This window comes from Chelonoidis abingdonii, chromosome 4 (assembly GCF_003597395.2).
Source record: "Chelonoidis abingdonii isolate Lonesome George chromosome 4, CheloAbing_2.0, whole genome shotgun sequence".
In the NCBI taxonomy this organism is placed as follows: domain Eukaryota; kingdom Metazoa; phylum Chordata; order Testudines; family Testudinidae; genus Chelonoidis; species Chelonoidis abingdonii.
Genome location: NC_133772.1, coordinates 20202013 through 20225107, shown reverse-complemented (window position 1 = coordinate 20225107; position 23095 = coordinate 20202013). Strand labels below are relative to the sequence as shown.

The 23095-nt window shown below is 50.5% G+C and overlaps 1 protein-coding gene across 2 annotated transcripts in view; it reads left to right on the top strand.

Annotated features, from left to right (window-relative positions):
• Positions 1-23095, top strand: part of TEAD3 (TEA domain transcription factor 3) — a 52376-nt gene continuing 29281 nt past the window's right edge. For both annotated transcript variants that reach the window (XM_075064939.1, XM_032789069.2), the window contains exon 1: positions 1-137. The gene's annotated coding sequence lies outside the window, so the exon portion shown is untranslated. The remainder of the gene's footprint in view (positions 138-23095) is intronic.

Below are 23095 nucleotides of genomic sequence, written 5' to 3'. Positions count from 1 at the left end.
CTTCCCTGCGCCTGGCTCCGTGCGCGGATTCCGGAGCCAGCCGCGCTCCCCGCATTCCTGCTGCCCCTGGCACCCCCACCGGCTCCGGCACCCCCAGCTTGCCCGCAGCCGGCCGAGCGCTGCGGAGCACGGAGCAGGTAAGCTCCCCCCCACCCCAGCCCGGGAGGGTCTTTCTTTGCTGTAAGGCGCTTTGCCCCCCTCCCCGGGGGCCCACACTCTTCCTCCTCCCAGCTGATCGCTCTGTGTGGGAAGGAGCTCCCCTATGGGGGCCCCACTCCCCCCCAGCTGATCGCTCTGGGTGGGGAGGGGATCCCGCTGTAGGACCCCCACTCCCTCCCCCAGCTGATCTCTCTGTGTGTGGAGGAGGTTCCACCAACATTCCCCCCCACCCCCAGCTGAGCTCGCCTGTCCTGGGGGCCCTGTCCTCAGATTAGTTTGGGGAAAGAGCCGCCCCCCCCCCCGCAATCAGTTCCCTGAAACTGCAGCTGCCTGGGGCAGCCTTTCCCACTCTGCCTGGGAACTTGAGCTGCTTGGGTGGGGGGGCCTGGCCTGGGAAGGGATCAGCCCCATTGGAACACTAGAGAGGATATGGAGGTGGAGCTGCCCCCAGCCTCTTCTCCCCACCCCCAGTGGGTTTGAGCCTCCCCACCCCCGGAGGCCTAGTGGGCGCAAGGGGGTGTGGGTTTCACTCTGTTAACTGGGGTAGCCGGTTGCAGTCCTTTGGTTGTGGAAGGACGTATCCATGGTCCCCTCTGCTGCCTTCTACCCCATCAGTGTTTACCCTCAGCCTGGTGGGGCTCGTTTCCCCTCTGGTTAGTGGATTATTATTTTTTTAATCTCTCCCCCCACCCCAATAATTCAACAGTTTTCAGTTTCAAAACATCCGGTTGCTCCCTCCGATGCTCTTGCTTTCTGCCCTGCCACTCACTTCAGTTTTAAGTTTTCAAGACAATGGTCTGTGATAGATTTTAATATATTTTTTTGCTTCTACTTTGCATCTATGGGCTTTGACCATGTGATTACTGGAGCTACAGTTCCAAAGAGGCCTTGTGCGCAATATATGATCCATCGATAGAGTGCATAGAGCCAGTACGTTACGTTATATAAGCTGCCTCCTTTTCCCTCCAACTCGCTGCAGTCGCTCCCCCAAATATAACTGCTTCCCCTTCTGACTCCGGAGGGCATCATGAGTGGCTTTAGCAACTGCATCGTGTATATGCGTGTACAACACATCCATATCACAGACATACACTGGAAGATAATATGCTGGCTGTATATTACAGAGTTTGTGCCTAGTCACACAGTCACAGTACTTACAAGTCATTAATTAGATGCATAATTTTCAGCCATGCATCACGTTTGCAATATTTTTCTTGTTCTTGCTTTTTGGGATGGGGGGGGAGCCCCAAGCAAAACAACTTTAGTTATATGAATCTCCAAAATAACGTGCTCATTTGTGTATGTGTTTATGTAGGTAACTATGCAGGTTTGGATTAACTTTGTGTGTAAGCTAGGTTGCATACACAGAAAAGGGCACAGTGAATGTCATTTTGGATTCAGGCATGAAAATCAATATATTGGGGCACTGGAGATGGTGTGCCGGGGGAAGGGAAGGGCGATGCCCAGAAACATGGCTTTGGAGGCACCCAACATTGCTTGTCAAAAAGAAAAAAACCCCACCTCCACAGAAAATCCAGTTTGGTTTGATTAGTTCTGGATAGCTGACCCAGAGTGCTAATGAATTAACAAACAGGGAAATGGCGAGCACGGAGGGCAGGGAAGAAAAGTGTGAGGTCCCAGTGAGGCTTCCTTTGTCTATCATAAATAAGAGCAATGGTACCCAGGTGGTGGGGCTCTGGCGGTCCATTCCTACCCCGGAAAAGAGTCAGTCTAAATTCGATAGTTTTGAGGCAACTGGCTGTGGCCCTGTCCCCCATCTTGCTGCCCATCTGTGGTGAGTCAGGGTTTTTAATGCTGCAACAGAGAATGTCTTCTCGTCTCTGTTACCCCCTGCTTGTGTGTGGAGAGGGAGTGTTTGTGAGGTGGCTCTAAGGCGGCACCTTGTAGTGGTGGTGGCTGAGGTACTTTGCAATGGAGGTGCTGCCTTAGGGGGAGACTTCGTAACCAGGTTGCTGCCTCTATAGATAACTGGTCACGGCTCTGTAGGGACGTATTGCCGGTCGAGCAGGCCCAGACACGCAGGCACTTGTACCATGCAGGGAATGCCTCTCTAGAAAGCAATAGCTGGGTCACAGTATATGCTACTTGTCTTCAGGAGCCATTTAAAGGCCTTTGTGTTGTTTCTCCACCCAGTGCAAACCCTGTTGTGACAAAACATTCACGCTTTTCTCTAGGCAGTCTTCTGCCTTTCCGCCTCCTGGGAGGTAGGCCAGTATCATGACCCCCATTTTGCAGATGGGGAAAGAGAGGGAAGTGACTTACCCAAGGTTAGGGTGACCAGATGACCAGAACAAAATATCGGAACACATGGGAGAGGCGGGGAAGAGGGAGGGCGCTGAAGTAAAAAATAAACAACAAAAAAAGCCAGAGTGCAGAATATTGGGACAAATGGCATATGTTGGTTGGGACGCGGGACAGACAGATATCGGGACGTCTGGTCACCCTACCGAAGGTCACAGAGCCGGTCATGGACTGCTGTGAGTAGAAACCAGGTTGGACTCCTGGGCCTTGGCCTTATCCACACACCAGTCTGTCCTTTCTTAGCTCTTAAAATGGATAAATGCTAATAAACCATCGTAAGGATAGTGTTAGGAAGGATCTCCCGCATGTGCCATGCTTCATAACCCCTCAGCAGCCAGAGTATAACTCTCCTCTAGAAGAATCAGTAGTATAAAGTAGATATATTTTAAATACTACGTAAAGATAAGAAGGGGTGTGTTTGTATATATCTATATCTTCTATTTATAATATAATCTCTAACCGCTAAGGGCAGGTATCGTTCAGCCTGGCAGTTTTCATACCAAAATGCTTTCAAGGAAACTACCGTCTCATAGCATCACTCTCACCCTAAAGAAACTCTGGATCTGAACTTAAGCATATAGACAAAGATGATCAGATCATAAAAGAAAGCAAGCTTTGGCCGGGCCTTTTTGTTGATGTGCTTAGATTGGGGGGAGGGGGGAAGGGAATGGGTACAAAGGAGAATTAGACAATTCAGGGCCTTGGCATATAGGGATTCAGGTCCTTTGGTCTCTGTGTCTTCTAACTATCCAGCCAAGCTGGCAGGGAGCGACAACTTGTTTCCATCTGATAGCAGTTTGGTGGCTTTAGTGAAATAAGTTGCAGTTGCAGCAGTGAGCCCAAGGACTTGCTGTGCCGTGGAGACTGGAATATCTTCTCCCAGCTACTACGGTCTTTGGGGCTCAGGGTTTGCATGTGTGTGTAGCTGCTTCTGCCACTGCCCATGCTGTACCTGTCCCGTGGAGAGACCACTTGGTTTTGCCAGGGCTGTTGAGCTAGCAGCAAATACACCTTTAATAAAAATAACTAACAAATTGGGGCGGGGGGGGAATCGCCCTGTATGTCCTGGGTATTTCTGGTGCACCCGTCACTAGGCCCTGCCTGTCTGACTCTGGTGCTCCAGGCCACGTGCAGAGCTGCTCCTCTGAGTCTCTGTAAATACCTGGCATTTCTTTCTGGAAATATTGAGTGTCTGTGACTAGCTGAGTGTGCAGAGGGAAGGAGGAGGGGTTTGGCTGAGGTGCTGGCAGGTGAGGAAGTGGCAGTGGCTTTGTTTGGAAAGGTGCAGACAGACAATCCCCTCCCTGCTGTGCTGAGAAGAATCTCAGCAGGTATATCACTTAGTACCTTGCCCATCTGCCTTACACTGGGTACCTTAAAATCCCAGTCAGCGTACAGCTGGATTGTACCAACCACCCCTTTGCTCCCAGCCATCAGAGGTACGAAGCATATCTTTTTGCTTTGATAGCACTGTCCATAAGCAGCACCTCCTTCTGGTGACAGCCGGAAACTGTTGCTGCTTCCGCCAGTTGCACCAGGCCTGTGGAGACTCAGTAAGAGCTGCGCATCTGAAAGCCTAATTGAGGCTGTGACACACTGCTGACAGTGGGAGGTGGTGCAAGCCGGGACTAGCAATACAGTGGAAAGATAAAAAGATTCTTAGCCAATGTGAGAACAGGTTAAAGCTGCACTTCCTGGGAGGTGAGTGTGGAAGTGGGCAATCAACTATAATTAATGCATTAAAAATTAAGTAACCACGCAACACCTGTCAAACACACACACCAAACAGAAGGCCAGCTGCAGGGGATCCCTTGTGCTGGAATAACTTATAGAACGAGTCTGTTGTGAAGAGCAGAGCTGTGGTATGCCTGATCCTTCTGGGTAGGGGGAGATGTGGATCTCTGCCTCCTCCTTACTGCATATTCCTAGTGCCACGGAGGCTAGGGATGAGTGACATTTGGGGTGGGAGGTTCCTGTGATATTGGGGCACCGGAGGAATACCACACGGGATTTGAGCCCTTATGATCTGCCCTTCCAAACATGGGCCCTGCTACGATGATTGTTGTTTATTATTTGTATTATGGTAGCGCCTAGGAGCCCAGGTGTGGCCCAGGACCCAACTGTGCTAGGCGCTGTACAAACATCGAACAGAAAGATGGCCCCGTCTGCAAAGAGCTGACAGTCTCCCAGAAGTTCCTTTAAGTGTTTAATAAAAAAGGGTGTCTTGAGCCTGAACCGAGTGATAAAATTCTTACTGGCTTTAATGGGAGCTAAGAGTTGGTCAATCAGTCAGTCCTTGCTGAGAGAGGCATGTGAAAGGTGGCTGAAGGACATCTGATTGACTGACCATGTAGTCTGTAACCCTCTGAATGCCCTTCACTATGCAGCAGACTCAAGCCACTCCAAGGACACCCCTGGTGCTTGTCCCATGTATTGTGGTAAATTATTGCCATCCACCATGCAGAATCAGGGAACTGACTCTCCAGACAGGGCTAGCTGTGCCGTGGGATCGCTACTCTCTCATGTGAGTATGTTCTGCTCTCCCAGTCCTGGATTAGAGCCTTGACTTTAGAAGAGGCATTATTCAGTGTGGGTACCCTCTTCCGGGCTCATTAGACAGTAGATGCAAAACTTCCCTTTGTTATGGGAATCGCACCTTTCCTGAGAGTCGGTTAGCCTGGAAGTCTGGGGTGTTGGAAGGTGCCTGGAGTATGTGAGCACCCAGTGTTTCTGTCACGTGTTGGTGTTGACTTATGAAACTTTTTGGACTGAGGGAGGGAAGTTAATGATGGGTGAGGATCGTAAACTGTGTTGTCACTGAGCCTGTAACCTGCACGTGGAAAGATGGCCTCATTGCTAAAGCACAAAAAAGCGGGGTTCTGTTTGGATTTGGGCAAGTCATTTAAACCTCTTTGTGCCTCAGTTTACCCCTCTGTAAAATGGAAGTGATACTGGTCTTGCTCACTGATACTTGTGAAGCATTGGTGATCCCCTGCTGGAACACAGCAGAGCAGTGCAAATTGCTATGGAAGCATGATTCTGAAAGCATGGTAATGGACACTGAGTCGGTGAGGGATGGTTTATGAATTACTTGTGTGAGGACATTCTCTGCCTTGTACCCAGTGTTTTTCAGCCCATCAGGCGGTGCATTCAGGGCAGCTGTTCTGGAAGCCTCTATGGACCCAGCATAGCTTATGTGGGGCTCTGTTATCACTGATGCAGCAAAACCCTGCCCTGCCATTTCACAACCACCATGTTGAATTCTCCCTCCTGATGGGTGAGACCTGGTGGGTAGTGCCTGGTTTTGAACAGGAAAATGCCGAGTTCCTCCCCTCTGTAAATCCGTGTTTGAGCCTTGTCTGTACGTACGTTGGGCTGAGAGTCAAACAAAGCTCCTGAGCTTCTGAGAGGGGACATGAGCACTCGCTCCTCAGAAGAGTGCATCCAAAATGGCACCTGGATCATGTGGACTTTGGAGCAGTCCTGTGTCTTTCCTGTGCAGCTGCCACGGTTCTAAGACAGTAGCCACATGGACAATGTCTTTACTGTCCCTCATGTAGCCTGGTGGGCTTAGCTTTAAGACTGTGCAAACTTCCTGGAAACATGAGTTTGAATCCTATTTGGATCAACTGAGCCTTCACTCTTCCAAGTGACATTAATTGATTAGGAGCCATGCCATTTCCTCTGGGTAAGTCTGAGTGAGACCTTTAACTAACACTGCGTCCCACATCTTCAAAGGTATTTAGGTGCCTAATTCCCACTGAAATTTATAAGAGTTAGTGCCTCAAAGGTATTTAGGGGTATGGGCCAGAGGGCCTGTCTACTGGTTGTGGATATTGAAGTTCTCACTGCCTGAGTGTCCTTGACCACATGTTCCCCTATATTCCTTGTTTAATGCAGTATCCCACTACTTCCCCCCCACCCTGCCCCCAAGATGGCTGCGTTTCAGTGGTGTTATATTGGTACAATGATAAAATACTCTGGGATCCCCTTGGATGAAAGTGAACTCGATTGCAATAATTTGTAAAGATTTACCACCCAGTGGTATAAAGAGTGCATCCTCTTAACTGGCCCATCTCTGGGCAGAAACCAAAGCAGCCAATTTTAACAGCTGTCTTGAAACTCCCAGGCCCTAGGATAGTGGTTCTTAGCCCGTGGTACGCATACCCCTGGGGTTACACAGAGGTTTTTTGGGGTACATCAACTCATCTAGATATTTGCTAGTTTTACAACAGGCTACATAAAAAGCACTAGTGAAGTCAGTACAAACTAAACTTCCATACAGACAATGACTTGTTTATACTACTCTGTATACTGTACACTGAAATGTGAGTACAAGATTTATATTCCAGTGGATTTATTTTATAATTATATGGTAAAAATGAGGAAGTCAGTGATAGTGGCTGTCACACTTTTTGTATTTTTAGGTCTGTTTTTGTAAGCGAGTAGTTTTTAAGTGAGGTGAAATTTGGGGTTACACAAGACAAATCAGCCTCCTGAAAAAGGTATGGTTGTCCGGAAAGGCTGAGAGCCATTGCTCCAGGAAAGCTTGTGCCGCACGATACTACGTATTTAAAAGTTATTACAGTAGCACCTAGAAGCCCCAGCCAAGAGCTGGGCCCCATTTTGCTAGGGGCTGTACACACACAGTGAGAGACGGTGCCAGCTCCTAAAGCTTAGTATAAATAGGCAAGACAGACAAAGGGTGAGAGGTGAGAAGTTGTATTATCCCCATTTTACAGATCTGAGAGTCAGAGAGAACAGGTGACTTTTCCAAGATCATGCAGGGAGTCTGTGGCAGGGTTGTGACTGAACCCAGGTTGCCCAAGCCTCAGTCCAGTGTCTTAACCACAGGACCAAAAGCAACGTAAGAAATAAACACGATCATTGGCAGCGTTAAAAGGCTTGAAGAACTGTAATGAACGCATGAGCCTGACCCGTCTTGCAGCCTTGATAGCACAGCAGAAGGCCACACTTTGGGAAAGCGAGGTCCGCAAATCACCCTTCCTGTGTGTAAATGACTGTGACTGGACTACTGGGCGTCAGGCGTGGCAGGTATCCACAGGTTAAAGTCATGGAATAGACCAATTGGCTCTGTTCCCTGGCAATCATCCCAGTTAGTCTAATGATCAGGCTGGTTGAGGTGATCTTAGTGCATGTCTGTAGTGAGATGGAGTTGGATATCTACCATATAAAGAGGAGTGAAAAATTGTTTACAGTGAATATTTTTGTGTGGCCCCAAGAGATAAAATGTGAGCAATATAAAAAACGCCACCTTTAAACACAAAAGCTGTGCGGAACCCAAAGTTTGTCGGCAAAACTCCCATCATCTTCAGGGGGAGCTGGGGGAAGCAGAATTTGGCAGAGAAAAGCAGAAGGAACAACTTTACATGCTGTGATTATCAGAAGTGATTTGAATGTATACAGAAGGGGCTGGAACCAGAACCCCAGATCCAAATACTAGGAGGAATGTCAGATATGGACTCCACCTGTGACCCATTTCAAGCGAGAGTTCAGTCCGACCTTGTAAAGGTCCCATTAGTTATCTGAGGGCTTGCCTAGATGAAAACATCCAAGAAAATTAATCTGAATTAACTAGGGTGTGAATTTGAAGTGGATTAGTGAAACCTCATTAAATCCCTGTGTGGACACTGTAAATCAGAATTAAAGTGGCCTTAATTCAGTTTAGTTTGGAAGGTCATGTCTACACTGTAGTGGAGTAGCTGCGGTGCTTTAGCTATAGTGCTCTAATCCCGTAGTGTAGACCCAGGCTAAGGTGATGGAAGGTGTTTTTCCATCACTACAGAAAGGAGTTTTCCGCCACTCTAGGAACTGCACCTCCCTGAGCAAGGGTAGCTAGGTGAACAGAGGCATTCTTCTGTCAGCCTAGCTGTATTTCTGCTAGGGGTTAGGTTGTCATAGCTATGGCACTCAGGGGTGTGTTTTTTTTCACAATCCTGGGTGCTGTAGTTATGTCTACCTAAATTTTAAGTGTAGATCATGACTAAGTGAATTAAGCTAAAGCAAATTAAGGCCACTTTAATTTTGAATGAGGGTGCTCACACAGGGATTTAATGCTGTTTAACTATTCCACTTCAAATTCACACCTTTAGTTAATTCGGCTGGATTTTCCTGGAGATCCTTATGCAGACATGCCTTGAAACAGCATGTGTGCAGCAGTCCAGTAGTTGGGACTCGGGGGTTCTTTTCTCAGCTTTGGTAGAGACAAGTGGTTTTCAACCATTTTTTCATTTGCAGACCCCTAAAAATTTTTGAATGGAGGTGCGGACCCCTTTGGAAATCTTAGACATAGTCTGCTGACCTCCCCCTCCAACCCTCCATTGGCCACAGGTTGAAAACCACTGGTATAGACTTTCCACCTGGCCTTAAACAAGTTGCTTCACTGCTCTGTGCCTCAGTTTCCCTTATTTTCTGTAAAATAGGCCTCATAACTCCTACCTCTATGGATTGTAGTGAAGCGTAAAAGTTTTTAACGTGCTTTGAGATCCTTGGATTGGAGCGCGAAGCGTTATTTATTCATGACTGTCTCCTCCTAGCTCCTCGTAAAATTAGATCCAGCTGTTCACAATAGTCACTAATTTCCCCAGAAGATGTTCTGAGCCTGTAAACTTTGAGCAACTCTGAGTTAGTGGAGGATGGGCTGTAGTTCTCATGCCAGCTCGCCAACCATTTCTCCCCATCCCCTAGAGGCAGGGAGCTCATATTGCTGACATTTAGGCAACTGTCCTTTTATTTTAGTTAAACTCAGCATTAATGTTGTTAGCAGGAAGGTTTGGGCACTTCATAGCCCCACTGCCCATGGGGAGCAAGGCCTTGTGTGTGGCCCTCTGCTCTGGGTCCCCCCTCCTCCCAAGGAGGAGCCAGGTTTACCCTCAAATGAACCCCCAAGAGCTGGGCAGCCTGTGGCTATGTAGCCTTTTTGGCTTCCCCTGCGTTTGTGCTGGGGTCCTCATCATAACATAGATGCTCCCCCACAGGACTCCCTCCAGAGCCTACCTGGATCAGCCACGCTCAGGGGCCAGCAGGGCATTTGTGGGTCATTCCTTCCTCACCACAGCACACCTGAGACTTAAGCTACCACTCCACCAGCTGCAGTATGGCCAGAAAGGCCTCCTTGTCTCTAGCTTGCCCACTCCCTGCAGATTGGGAAGCTGGCGTGGTAGAGCAAAGAGGGAGGGAATGGTGGGAGGAGAGAGAGTCTGTGATTACTGGGTTGGTTAGATAATTGTGGGCGGGTGAGGGGGGCTGATGCATTGGCTCAGGATCAGCTTAACTACCGGGCTGTGCTCTCGTCTGGAACTCCTTCTCTATTATTAATATCACCTTCGTTATTTTTAGCAACTTACATTCTCTATATGCAGGAGGTGCTTTACCCACCACTGAAATGCTGCCACCTCAGCAGTGGGGGTGCAGCAGCTGTTTTAACAGCACAGAGCTGCAAGGCTGAATCTTAGGGCAGGAAGTGAAGGAGGTGCTTGCTTCCAGCTAGAAGTGTGAAGGGGGAGTTCAGATGGCCAGGAGGTAATGAATCAACCCCCGAAGTGGACCAAGACACCAAAGGTATCCTGCTCTTGTGATCAATGCTGTGGGATCTTTAATGTCTGCAATTGAGCAGATTCTTGGTTTTATGTGACTTGCCCAAAGGATGGGTTTTACCTAGATGCGTTTGGGTCCAAGTACTTAATCCCTCGATTATCAGGACCCCTGCTGAAATAAGTATGTACTTAGCAGGCTTCTTCCTGTATTGGAAAGCTGCAGAAATTCTCATAGCTCACGGTGCTGTGACTAGAAGGGACTGAGCTAAGTTTTCCCATGTTGCGTGGAAGTCGCTTGGAAGAGCAAGATGAGAAGGAGAGGATGTGGTGAAGACAGTGGACTGGGACTGGGACTCAGGAGATCAGAGTTCACTTCGCTGTACAGCTCTGCTGTATACTTCCGGTGTGATCATGGGCAAATCACTTCATCTCTGTGCCATAGCTCCCCAGCTGCAGAGTGAGGATGATGATGCTTCCTTTGGCTTGTCTCTTTAAACTCTTCAGGATGGTCTCTCACCATGTTTGGCCATCACCGAACACAGTGGGCCTTTGGTCTCAGTTGGGGCCCAGTCTTTCCTGCAGTATAAATAATAGTAAAAGCATTGCTGTTCAGTTCTAGAAACACAAGAATAATTTATATGGGGCTCATCCTGGGGGATCCCAAGAGCTTAATAGTGTGCACAGCACCCCTGCAAAGCACAAAGGACATGGCTGGGTAAATTTTGCCAGGGACTAAGATGTTTGTGTCACTTGGATTGGATTGGATCTTGCTGTTTGGGGTCTCATCAGAAAGACCCGCACACTGGAAACCGCATAGTTCTCAACTTACAGGGAGGTGGAAGCTCACTGGGAAAAGGGTCTGGATACTCCAGACCAGAAGCCTAAAGGCTACAATGGTGGAAGCCTAGAAATACACAGACCACCGAGCCAGCCCTCTGGCTGTCAGTCTAGATAAACATATTCCAGGCTCTGGGCTGCAGAAATATACGTGACCCCTCAGGATTCCCTTTTTCCGCATTAGCTGCCTCCTGGTGGGGATATCGGTTCTTGGTAGTTTCCTCACTGACCCCTCTGCAGAGCATGTTCTCCGTTGGTCGTTCTGTGCGGCGTTCATTCCTGAGTCATCAGTTTAGCCCCAATGCAGGGAATTGCACAGTGCATTGATTGTCCACGCAGGGCCCGTTGCCTGTTTCCTGTATGTATGGTGTATGGCATATGAAATACATACTCCCGTTATGGTTTCTGCAAATGTGAGAGATGATGAAGCCCTCTGGAAGGGGCTCCTGTGGAGACATTTGTCCCGTGATGCCACCTGTGGAGGGATTCTTCCCATGGTACCCAGGACAGCATGCCAGGGGAAAGTGACTTGTAATGGTGAGGAGTGCTTTGCTTCCGCCAGACTGAATGACTTTTTCCTCGGCTTCAGAAAGGTGTTAAGGCCATTCCCCATCCCGGAGCTGGGTTGTCATATGTAGCCCAGTGGGTCATGCTGAGGGCTGCTCTGGTTTGGTAAGGTGCTGCTTTCAGATTGCCCACAGCACCCAGCTATGAATCAGGGCTGATGCCTCAGGGGCAGCTGTGTCTCCTTGGCAGAGGGTGAGGGCAGTGATTGCAGCTGCTTCCATGGTGAGGATTGGGTTACATGAGGGTGGAGGGAAGGGAGAGGCAGCCTGGGACGAGGGAGTGGGTGTGAAAGAACTGGAGGCTTCCTGTTTGCACAGGGGTTATAGACACCTTATGGCCCCTCTTTAGACTGGTTACTTTAAAATCACATAGCCTGTACATTTGCACAGAGTCAATAAGACACTTTCCCCGCCCCACAGATCTAAGTCAATAGATCTTGTCTAAGTCAATAGGGAATGAAATTGACATAGGTCATTTTCAAACTGATTTGAGAGTCCACCCAGGAGTTGGCACTGATTTAGCGACCCAGGTTTAAAAATATACCCTTAGTTAAACCTATACAATGCTGTTTGTAGGCTGGGCCTAAAGGAGAGCTGGCTGGGAGACTTGGAACAGTTGCTCAGGAGTGGGAGGGTGTGGGCAGTTGTTGGGATGGAGAATTCCCAAACACAGGTTTGGAAGGAGGAAGAGCTTGGTCAAGGAGAGGGGAGACCGTTCTGAATATGGGGGAGGGCAGCAGGAGAGAAGATGCAAAGAAGGACTGTGCCACTCCAATCCCTTCCTTTGGAAGGTAAGCCTTAGGGCACAAGCCCTATTTGGATTCAGTGGCACCAGGACAATCATTTATGTGGACGCCTGGAGTCCTTTGCCTCCCAGGATATCTAAAATGACTAAGAGCTGGCCAGAGAACCTTAAACTGGTTCACATCTGTCATACTGAGAACATCTGGGATACTCCCACCTCTCCCATGATGTTCCTGGTTTCCTTGGCTTATTGTTTTTTCCTGATTCTATAGAAATGGTTGTTTCTAGCTTAAGATATACTAGGAGAATGACTTATGGATTTGCCTTTTCCTCTGAATTCCAACCCTTTCTTGTGACCAGGTCCTAACAAAGTATCTGGTGGCTGTTGGGTGTGTGTCTGTGACATAGACATTGTCCATCTTACCTAGGACATCCAACTCCTAAAGCCAGACCATGAGCTTGCTGAGCAGATTGCCAGAACACTTTCAGCCAGGTTCTGCTTCAACCTCCCAGATGTCTTCCTTGGGTCTTGTGCAGTTTAAGCCTATGGGATCTCTGGGAAATTGGCTTTGCTTCTAAGCCATGCTGGGAATTCAAATGCTTGAAGCCACTTTCTCTGCTTGGATCGGCAGGTTCTCAAGCTCAGTAGGTCAGAATTGCTTCTCACCATCAGCAAACAGCAAATTATAATTGGAAATAAAGGTTTAACATGTAGTGATATTTCTCAGCATACTACTGGCTAAATTACATCCGGTCTAACTCATTCCCCTGGCAATTGGAAACTTCCTGTCCTAACCATGCACTGTTCAGTGGCTGCCGTGTTCCAGAGATGGCTGTGTTTCAGTGATGGGTAAAGTGACTCCAGTATGTAGGAGCCTGATCTTCAGGTGTGCTGAGCACCATTAATTCCTGGCGGATGATCCAGTGGGAGTGATGGGCCTCTTGGGAACAGGCCTACGGTTTGTAAAGCCTTTTGGGCCCAAAGTGCTATGCAAATAAGATGATCCCATTCCTGGTGGTGGCCATCTTGGTGACGCTGGAGGAGGCCAGTCTAAGACTTAGTCAGTTTCCAACTAGATTCATAATCTAGAAAATAATTAATGCTTTAAAAGCTTTTATTGAAATGTAAATCAGTGAAATGCCTCTCCTGGCTAAGCAGGATGGAAAGCAAGAGGGACACCCCTGCTGCCGGGTTATGTGGTCGTGTTCGAACCAAGATGGCTGCCCATTACCTAGCAGTGAGGCTCGGAGAAACATCTGCTTTGCTTTAAAAATACTGGGCTACCGGTTCGGTTCTTCCCCAGGCAGATCCCCGTTGACTTAAGGGGGACTAGGGGCCCTGCAGGGTTTGACCCATTCAAGATACGTTTCCTGAGCCTGTGAGAGGTTTCTGGGCTGAGTGAAAAGGCCTAAGTCCCAGTCCTTCTGAGCCTCGGTTCCCTGGTGTCCCATCTCCATGCCTTGCTGGTGTCTGGTCAGGGAAGTTCCTCTGTGGGTCACTGGGGAGGAAAAGGAGCAGCTTTGTTAGGATGGGGTCAATGGCTGTCTACCTCGCTGTGCACAGGCTGGGGCATGTGTCCTTGTTTGTAACTGGTGGGTAGGAGGTGACCAGCACATCTGGGGACACAAGTAGCCTAAAGGGGACGGAATGGACTTGGTGGTTGCCTGGGAGACCCAGGCCCTCTCTCCAGTCTGCTGTCACTTTAGGAGCCACCATCCATCGGTGCTGCATCCCTCGTGGCCTTGGAGCCACGTGGCCTCTTGTGGTTTCCTCACTCTGATTGCTTCCTGAGCTCCACGCCAGGCCGGAAAAGACAGGAAGTGATAGAGGAAAGGAAATTACTCAGGCTGTCTCACAAGGGAGCAGGAGTTGGGGGGAGGGCTGTCTGGGAAAGTCCCAGGACTTCTGAGTCTGGACCATCCAGGGGCCCTTCGGCATCCATTCCCCTGTTTGTCTGAATGGTGGGGTGGGGTGGGAATGCAGGAAAAGAGGATGGATCCAGTGAGGGGCGGACATGAGAGACAGGCACTCGCTAACTGGCTTGTTACTGAGCTACACTTCCCTCTGAAACTTTGCTTTTACACAGCCTATAGTGCCACATCAGTGGCTTGGATTTCTCAGTCCCTTTTGCAGGCAGGATCCTGGCAAGGGGATAAACCCTGATGGTAGCAAGTACTAGAAGTGAAGTCTGATTCCAAGCAATGGGAATCCCTAAATATCAAAGGGCCTTGCAGCTTGGTAACAGTTTAGAAAAAGATCACAAACCCCCAACCATTAGTATCGATCGATCTCTGAGGTTTGGTCCTTGTGGGAGTGCTGTTGAGTAGAAATACCTAGGTGGTGTGCTCTGCTGATGAATATAATGCTTTCCACCCTCACTCCCACCCCCAGGATCCCATACTACTGTTCAAGCTAAAGATAGAGATTGCTTTATTCCTTGCTGAAAGGCAGCCACTTCTAGGGTAGAGCATGTGAGAGTGTTTTCCAGGAGGGGAAGTAGAGAACAGAAACTACTCCCATGGAAACTGCAGGGAAGAGGGGGTGGTTAGGGTCTGCAGAATGTGGTCATCCAACCTGCGATTTGACCAGGATGTCAGAATTAACACCCTGGCTCTTGGAAAAACTTCCATGAAGTCTTTCATGGCCAGGATTTCTGAAAGGCAATGAACCTCCTAGTGCTCCACTGGGGCACCACCTGTTGAGCTGCTAACGCTGCCTGTGGCATCCTTCGAACGCTTCCACCTGAGGATCCCCCAGCCCAAACGTGTGAGGTTAGAGGCCCTGGTGATAGGCCTGCAGGCTGAGGCTGTGATTGCTGGTGGAGATCTCCTGGTGAGGGCTGGCCAGGTGGTGCAGTCACAACGGGTGAAGATCTGAGATCACCGGGCTGGCAGCAATACCATATACTCTGTCTTTGGGGAGAGTCGAGCACTGGCAGTCCCACGCACCTCCGCCGATGCTTGGGACAGTGCAGAGGGGCTCAGGAGTGGCGTTGGGGGGCCTTTCACAAGAGCTGCCAGGTTAGATACTGGGTGTCAAGCAGATCAACTCCCCTATCCCCAAACTGGTGGTGACAACGCTTCTCATGCCACTGTGGACAAAATCGACCATTGTGTGCCCTGTAAAGAGCATCGGACGTGGCCTACCCCGGCCCACAGACCATAGAGACAATGAAAGAAAAAGAGCAGCTGGCACGTCATTCCCATGGCTGTTCTAATTTCTTATGCCAACATCCCTCGCCATCGAGGATTTTAGAAGCACCTTCTCTACACAGACACCCCCTTGTTGTTCCCTGTCACCCCTGTAGGATGGAGCACTGTGAATCTGGGGATCCCTTCTCCCTACAGGCTCCCCTGAAACCACTCTACCTTCCCACCTTCTGAGCTGCACCTTTCTCCCCCCACCCCCCGGCTTTGCAGGTGGCAGCATGGCTTTCCCACCCCGTCCCTGCCTCCCTCCCCCATTTCCTTCCCGTGCATGCAGTCGGATAAAATGTATTAACATGCAGACAAAACAAACATGGAAGAGATTGGGGGGAGGGAGGTGTGGGGGAGAGGCTGAGAGGCAGCATCATGGAGAATGCCTCCGGCAAGCATTCTCCTTCCAGAAATTAGAAGCATATTAAAGAAGGCCTCTGCGTGCTTGCAAATTGTTTCCTCCTGTTGGAGTTCAGAGCCTGCTTTCGGGGCTGTGCGTTCTCTTGGCCAACACTCTAACACATGACGAGGGACCAGAGAGCTGCTGTGTGAAATGGCTTGGGGCCGTTACACGGTCATGCTGGACTGGAAGGGAAATGTTTGCACCCCCTATGGCTCTGAATTCCAGTAGTGCTGTCTATTTCAAAAGATCCCAAAGTCCTCCTCGAGCTGTGTGTACCTTGGCATCACTGACCTGCAGCCACCTCTGGGGTGGAATGCAGCAGCTGTCTGGCAGCACACAGCAATGCTTCACTACAGCCCTCAGGAGGGGAAGGGAAGAGTGAGATGGGGAGTTCTAGACGATGAGGTGGTGGTGTTCAGGTAACCACACTGGAACTGCAGCCAGGTTGCTGGGGTTAATACCCCAGCTCTTGCAGGAATCATTGTGGGTCCTTCATAGAGTGGGCAGGACCTTGGCTTTGCTGGGTCTCTGAATAAATGCTCCTTGCTTTTGAGCTCCAATGAGGCAGAGTCTCCCACAGCTGGGAGAGGGGACTCTCCTGTCCCACCCCTCAGATTTTAGCTGATTGCAAAGTCCTAAGTGGCTGCTACCCACTCTCTGTATCACCTAGCTCCCTGAAGTGCCTGCTTGACCCTGGCACAGGGACAGGCTGGGCTGCATAATCCAAGGCACAGAGACTCCTGTCTGTCCTGCCCAGAGACCCCGTCTCTCCCAGCCAGGACATCTTTGTATCTTTGTCAGCGGGCAACATCTGGTGGGATGGGAGCTCTGCTGCGGTAGTGCAGGGTATGCGAGTGGCAGGGGCCCAGTGACCACCAGGCTGCTTCCTTCTGTTCCCAAATTGCTATCTGCGGCTCCGCTCAGGGAGAAAGCTGGGCAGCTGGCCTGCTACTGGAGTTGCTGCCCGGGACATGGTCCTTGAGTTACGCAAATGGCCGGGCCCTTGTGTGGGCCCCACACCCATGGTGATGAGCCTGCGGTGACCCCACAGGATCTATAGTGTGTGTCTGCTCCCTGGCAATGCTGGGTCGATGCCTGTGTTGCCAGGGGAGTTCTGTAAGTACTGCCGCCCCCTCACCTCTGGGCTGAGCTCCCATGACCATGGGGGGCTGGAGGTCCCCTCCCAGCCTTCTCCCATGACCATGGAGGATCTATACAGGCTTTCTCAAGCCCCCTCCCAAACAACTTTCACACCACAAACAGGGTGCTTGATGTGTTTCATGAAGATCTCCCCTCAGATTTGTAGTTTGGCTGGGAAGCTCACACTAGCAGCTCTAAATGTGACCCATTAAAACCCCGATGTCCTGGGGACGTGGGGGACACTTGGATGATGGTTCTGCTCTGGACCCCTCTGGATTTCTGTTCCAGCCCAGGCCTCTCTCCGATCATTTCGCCGGGACTCTGTCTCACCAGCCCCTCTGATAGAGAGCTGTGCCAGGCCAACAGGCTGCTGCTGCGCTGGAGACTTGAACCTGGCAATCGAATTCCATCCCTCTCCCTGTGCTATAAATATACCCAACGCCATCTCCCCCAGGACGGGGCCACAGAGCGAGGGAGCAGGCGGCACTGGTGGGAGCTCACCCCGCTGAGCTGTGAAAGCTCCCGGACGCTCTGGTAACTGAACGCTGCCCACTGGCCTTGGCTTGTCTCTGGGGCTGGGAATGGGGAGCCACTCGGCGAGGCGGGGGAGTGAATCTCTCTGCCTTCCCAAAGGTCACAGTGACCTTCTCTTTCTCTGGCCCTTTGTGCAGCTCCTTGCTCAGGTGTGTGAGCGTGGCCAGGCCAGGCCAGCCTTGCTGTTTGGCTGCTTCACCTGCTGTGGTAGTGTCTGGTGAATGTCTCCCTTAGGGGGCGTGGTAGAATTCTCCCCATAAGAGGTTGTGGCAGATTAATACACCCTCCCCGGGGATTCCCTTCCATCGCTCTCTCCTGTTCCTCTCCCATCCTGTGGGTTACTGCACAGGCTGATCCCAGCTATCCCCATTTCACTTGATGGTAGTTTGCATTTGTGTGGTGCTTCTTGTCCTCAAGGATCCCACAGGGACATATGACAATGTATACGCAGCCCCAGAATGCAGCCACCTTTGGGGAGGAAAAGGGCTGGCCCTGCACAATGCTGAGTGTTGGGGCAATACTCTCCGGGCAGGACCTCATGTCAGCTGCCTGGAACTCTGCAGGCCTAGGGGTGGTGAACATGGTGCTTAGACAACAAAGCCATGTGTTTGTGTGTTTGGAGCCCGTGAACAGGTTTGCCACAGAGCAGGGAAGCCAGTTTCTCCTCTCTGCTCCTTCTCCCTTCCCCACCCTACATTGGGGCCCCCTGCACCCTGTTGGTGTAAGACCCTTTCTAACTGCAGGGCTGCTGCTCTGAAGGGATCTCCCTCCCTTCCCTCACCTCAGCAGAGAGCAGCAGGTGGGTGTGAGCTCTTGCCTGAAACTCCCCGCAGGGGGAAATCGGAGTAGAACTTGCAGCCTTGGATCCCCCCCCGCCCCCGCTTTCTTGTCAGCAGGAGCAAATTCTGCACCAGGGAAGGTCACGCCCAGGCTGTAAGCTGAAACTTTTTGTCTTTCAGGTGAGAGGTACAGCTCACTGCACTAGCTCCCAGCCAGCAGCCTCCTGTCTGGGCTTGTCTGTGAACTTTTATCCTCTTTAAATGCGGGGGGCCCGGGGAGAGAAGAGCTCCCCTGTTGGCCCAGCAAGGACTGACCCAGCACCAGCCAATCTGGTGAGCCCACAGCTGAGGAGGAGCTGAACCAGTTCACAGGGCAGCTATTCCTTCCTACCCCCTATGTCAACAGATCCTCCTGCCTTCCCAACTCTCCTGGAGCAGATCATGCTTCCACCCCTGCTCCAGTACATCCTAGCTAGCTTCCCTTCTTCTCTCCCCAGCAGCAGGGGGCACTCTCCTGATTGCAGACCTGGGTGTGCTCCAATGCTTTGACACAAAGCTGGAGAGACCCTCTGACCAGGATGGGAGCTAGAGGCTGTTGTTCCCAATGCTTCTGCCAGTTCTCCTAGTTAGTTCTGGAATGCAGGAACCCTCTCCTCTCACCTTCGCTCCAGGTGAGAATCCTCCTTCCAGTTTTGCTGCAGTAAGATGCTAGGTGCAGAGGCTTCTTGGGAGATCTCTCCCCAACAGCAGTGTCCGGAGACATTCAGGGTCTGGCTGAGCCATACCCCACCTGTGCAGGCTGCTCTCAGCCCTGATCTCACTGCAGAGGAGGGCAGCGCCAGCAGCGGAGGGGCAGGCAAGATCCTTCCAGGAGGAGAGTTTAAATGCATAGCTTGAGTTAGTGGTGAGGAAGGGGCTTGAAATAACCTTTTCTAAAGTGTCTGCAGTGTATAATTCCCAAGGAGGGTCACGAGTTGTTTACAAGGGAGTAAGAAGGTGGAAATAAGGAAAGGAGAACATAGGCTGAATGTCAGGACAGCCTGCCTGGAATGTTGCCACCGCCGTCACCAATCTCTGCAAAGAAAGCGTGGATGCCCATCAACGAAGCTTTGATGTAGGAATTCAAATTGGCTATCAGAATCGCAATAAGGATGTGTTAGCTTGGGTTAAAAAACGCAGAAGAACTATTCGTAGAGAAGATTTGATCGGCTTCCTATGTGGAAAAGTTCCTCCTCCACGAAACTCTAGAGCTCCCCCAAGACTGACTGACTAGTATCCCCTAACCGAGCTACTTCAACAGAAACTAGCTCATCTGTAGAGGCTGATTTGCAGTCCTTCCGTGAAGCCATAGCTCTGCATGGTCTTAGTGGTGCAATGGCTAGTATAAGCGTTCGTTCAGGTACCCCAGGCTCCCTCGCTCACATAAGCAGTGGTTCCAATGCTATGATCTCTATCAGGAGATGGACCAGGCTCTCAATACACCATGCTTGGGATGCTTAAAAAGCAGCCTGGACAAAACACTGGAGAACCAGGAGCCACCCTGCACTGCTTGCTAGGCAGGAACTGTGATAGTCTGTCTCTGGCATCTGGGGCTTCTGGTGCAAGCAGGGTGGGAGGGTCTCCAGTGCACTTTGAAACAAACCTGAACATATGTCAGAAGACCCAGTTTAACATAAGAGCGGCCATCCTGGGTCAGACCAACGGTCTGTCTAGCCCAGTGTCCTGTCTTCCAACAGTAGCCAATGCCAGGCGCTTCAGAGGGAATGAACAGACAGGGCAATTATAGTGATCCATCCCCTGTAGTCCATGCCCAACTTCTGGGAAACAAGAGGCTAGGGACATTCAGAGATGGAGTTGCATCCCAGCCCATCTTGTCTAATAGCCATTGATGGACCGATCCTTCAGGAACTTACCTAGTTCTTTTTTGAACCCTGTTATAGTTTTGGCCTTCACAACATCCCCTGACAGTGAGTTCCCCAGATTAATAATGAGACATGTATTTGGGGGCCTGTGAGATCATCTCATTCTGTATCATGTTGTAACCTTGCCCTTGCCTGTAAATAGGGACATGCCAGCCCATCCTTGGCAGTCCTTGTCTTCCTCCACGTTACAGAATCTCCAGGACAAAGCTCCCTCCTAGTTTCCAGCCTCATCCTTGGATTTTTCAGCCTCCATCCTCCTGCTTCCCAGTCCTGCAGCACCTTGCTAATGCTCCTCAAACAGTGGCCTGCATTCCTGTCCTCACCTCCCCTCTCTCTGTAAAGCCGGCAGAAGCTGACCCCACCACCAGGAATAGCCTTCGCTACACCTGTTTCCTGAGGCCAGACCCTGAGCTGGTGTAAATCCATGTAGCTCTGTTGAAGTCACTGGAGCTACATCAGTTTCTGTCCGCTGAGGACCTTGCTCCATGACACACATTATAGCTCCTATCTGCATCCGTGCTTCCCTCCCAACCTATGACTCCTGAGCAACCCGAGATCAAGGGCATCATTGCTTTAATATCTGATGCAGCATCTCTTGTGTTGTCATATCCTGCCCTTGTATAGGGGTGTGGACTCAAACTAAATAGGCCCCTTCCATCTCTGTGGGCCCACTTGTCCTCTTATAAGGCAGAACTGTCTCCATTGCAGTCACCCTGGTGTTTGTAAGATCACACTCTCTGCTTACCTCCATTTCCCCCATGCTTATTCTCCCCCAAATTCAAACATTCCCTCCCTCTACTGCTGCATCTATGGAGGCCACGTGTGAGATTGGAACCCCACGTATATTGCTTCGTGTGCGCCGATGGGGGTATTGGAGTTTGAGGATGGAATTTGCGGTGCCACGTATCATGTCCTGATTCTTACCTGGATTTTTAAAGTGCGGCTATGAGAACAGATGTGGAGCCAAAGTGAAATGAAGGCAGGCAAGAAGATTTACTCTCAAAATAAAATACTTGGGGAGAGAGACTGTGATGAGCCTAACAAATAAACAGCTGGCATTGATTAACTAGATATAGTGGGTTGTAGACACCCCTTGGAGCCCAGGTATTGTGCTGGCATTGCTGTACATACCAGCTCTGACCTGCACCATCCCTGCTTTTCCAGTCCTGGGCACTCTTCCCCCACAGGTCCTGGGGAGGGACAGCTGTTCTGCAGCGAGTGCAGGTCAGGAGGTGTGTATTTGTGCACATGTGTGTGCCTGCACTACAATATCCTTAAAGCCCCCCTTTGCACCCCAACTCCCTAATCTTGATGTGGTCTTTAAGGGCTGGTTCCTGAAGGCTGCTCGGACTCTCACTGGCTGCCGGGGGCACAAATTTGACCCCCCACAGCTGGTGATTAGCATATCTAGGTCACACCCCCTATCTCTGCTACACTGATACCAGCAGAGGAGAGTTGTTCACTGGCTCTGTGCTGCCAGGGGATCCCTCTGCGATGGGCAGGTCATGCCGCACTAGTGTCAGAGTCCACTAGTGATGTAGCACAACGTGGTCTCACCACATTGGTGAGAATCCAGCCCAACGCAGTGATTAAAATAGAAACAGGAGCTCTTCTCTGCTTAGAGCAGAGATGGGGGAGCTGTGCTCCCCAGCCTTCCCCGCCTCCCCCTTACTTAAGCTCTTGGCCCTGTGTCTCTGTTTTGAGGGGGATGTTTGGTGGGTTACTTAAGAGGGAACCTGAAGGTTGAGGAAGAGAGGGGAAAGTGAGAGAAGCGGCAGGAGGGAGAGATGGTAGGAAGGTGGAAAGTGGATGAATATATCCCTGTGGGGAGTGGTGATGGAAGTAGGTAGTTCTCATGGGCTATACTAAAATGTACTGAAGCTCCTGGGAGAATGAGAACTCCCCTAGAACGTTGGTTCTGGAGAAGGTATCTTCTCCGTTCTGAGTGGTGAGGTCACCATTTTGTATGCACTCAAAGAGGCAGCAGGAGGCTTGGATGAGCTCCTGGAAAGAAGGTCGCCATTGGAGGGACCTGCCTGAGAAATGGGAATGTTAATGCTCAAGAGGTCTTGGTCTTGCATCTTGGTCAAATCTGAGACCTTTCTGCACATTGAAGGAAAATCTCACCCCAGCTCTTTGTGACAACCTTCAGCTCCTCATGTCCTCCAGAGAGCTTGCTTGCAAAGGTCAGCCAATCTCCTGGCCACACTGGGGGGCAGATAAAGATGGCAAACTAAGCTGCGGGAGCTGAGTTTGATCCTGCGAGGCCCCTGACATTACTGGAGAACTGATACAAGGGACCTGCAGAACTCACTGGCCTCCTGGATTTGGGAGTGGAGCAGGCCATGGCCCTCATTTTTGAGTGAAGGAATCCCTCTGCCTTCCCCAAGGACAAGCTGATGTAAAAGAAGGAAGGTGACATGTTTCACTCCAGCCTCCCTCCCCCACCCCGATCAGGTTAGGCAGCCCCACACCTCCAAAGAAAGCCCGGCATGGCTGGTTTACCAATTGTTATTGTGGTCGCTGTTTTGTAAGGGCTGGGTGGAGCCTCGGATTCATCATCTCTTGCACTGTATGTCAAAGCTATGACTCGCCGCTCGCCTGCACCCTCCCTCCAGGAAATGGAATTTCTTGGCTTGGCAAGACACTGTTTTCCCAGCAGTTGCCACTCGCAGCATGGCCAGGCCACTCTTGGTTCTTCCTGTCTGTGTCCCCAGAGGTTCTTCCTCTCTGTGGGGCGGGGAAGCTCTATCTTCTTCTCTTCTCCCCCACCCCAAATACTCAGAGCTTTGATTGTGTCGTCACCTGACAGGAAGGAAAGCTCAGGGTGATCTCTGAGGTTTCCCCACTAGTGGGGTCAGCAGGAGAAGACGTGTGGATACTAATTCAGCCTGTAAGCAGCGATGGGAGACCTGGGCACTAACACAGGCCTGAG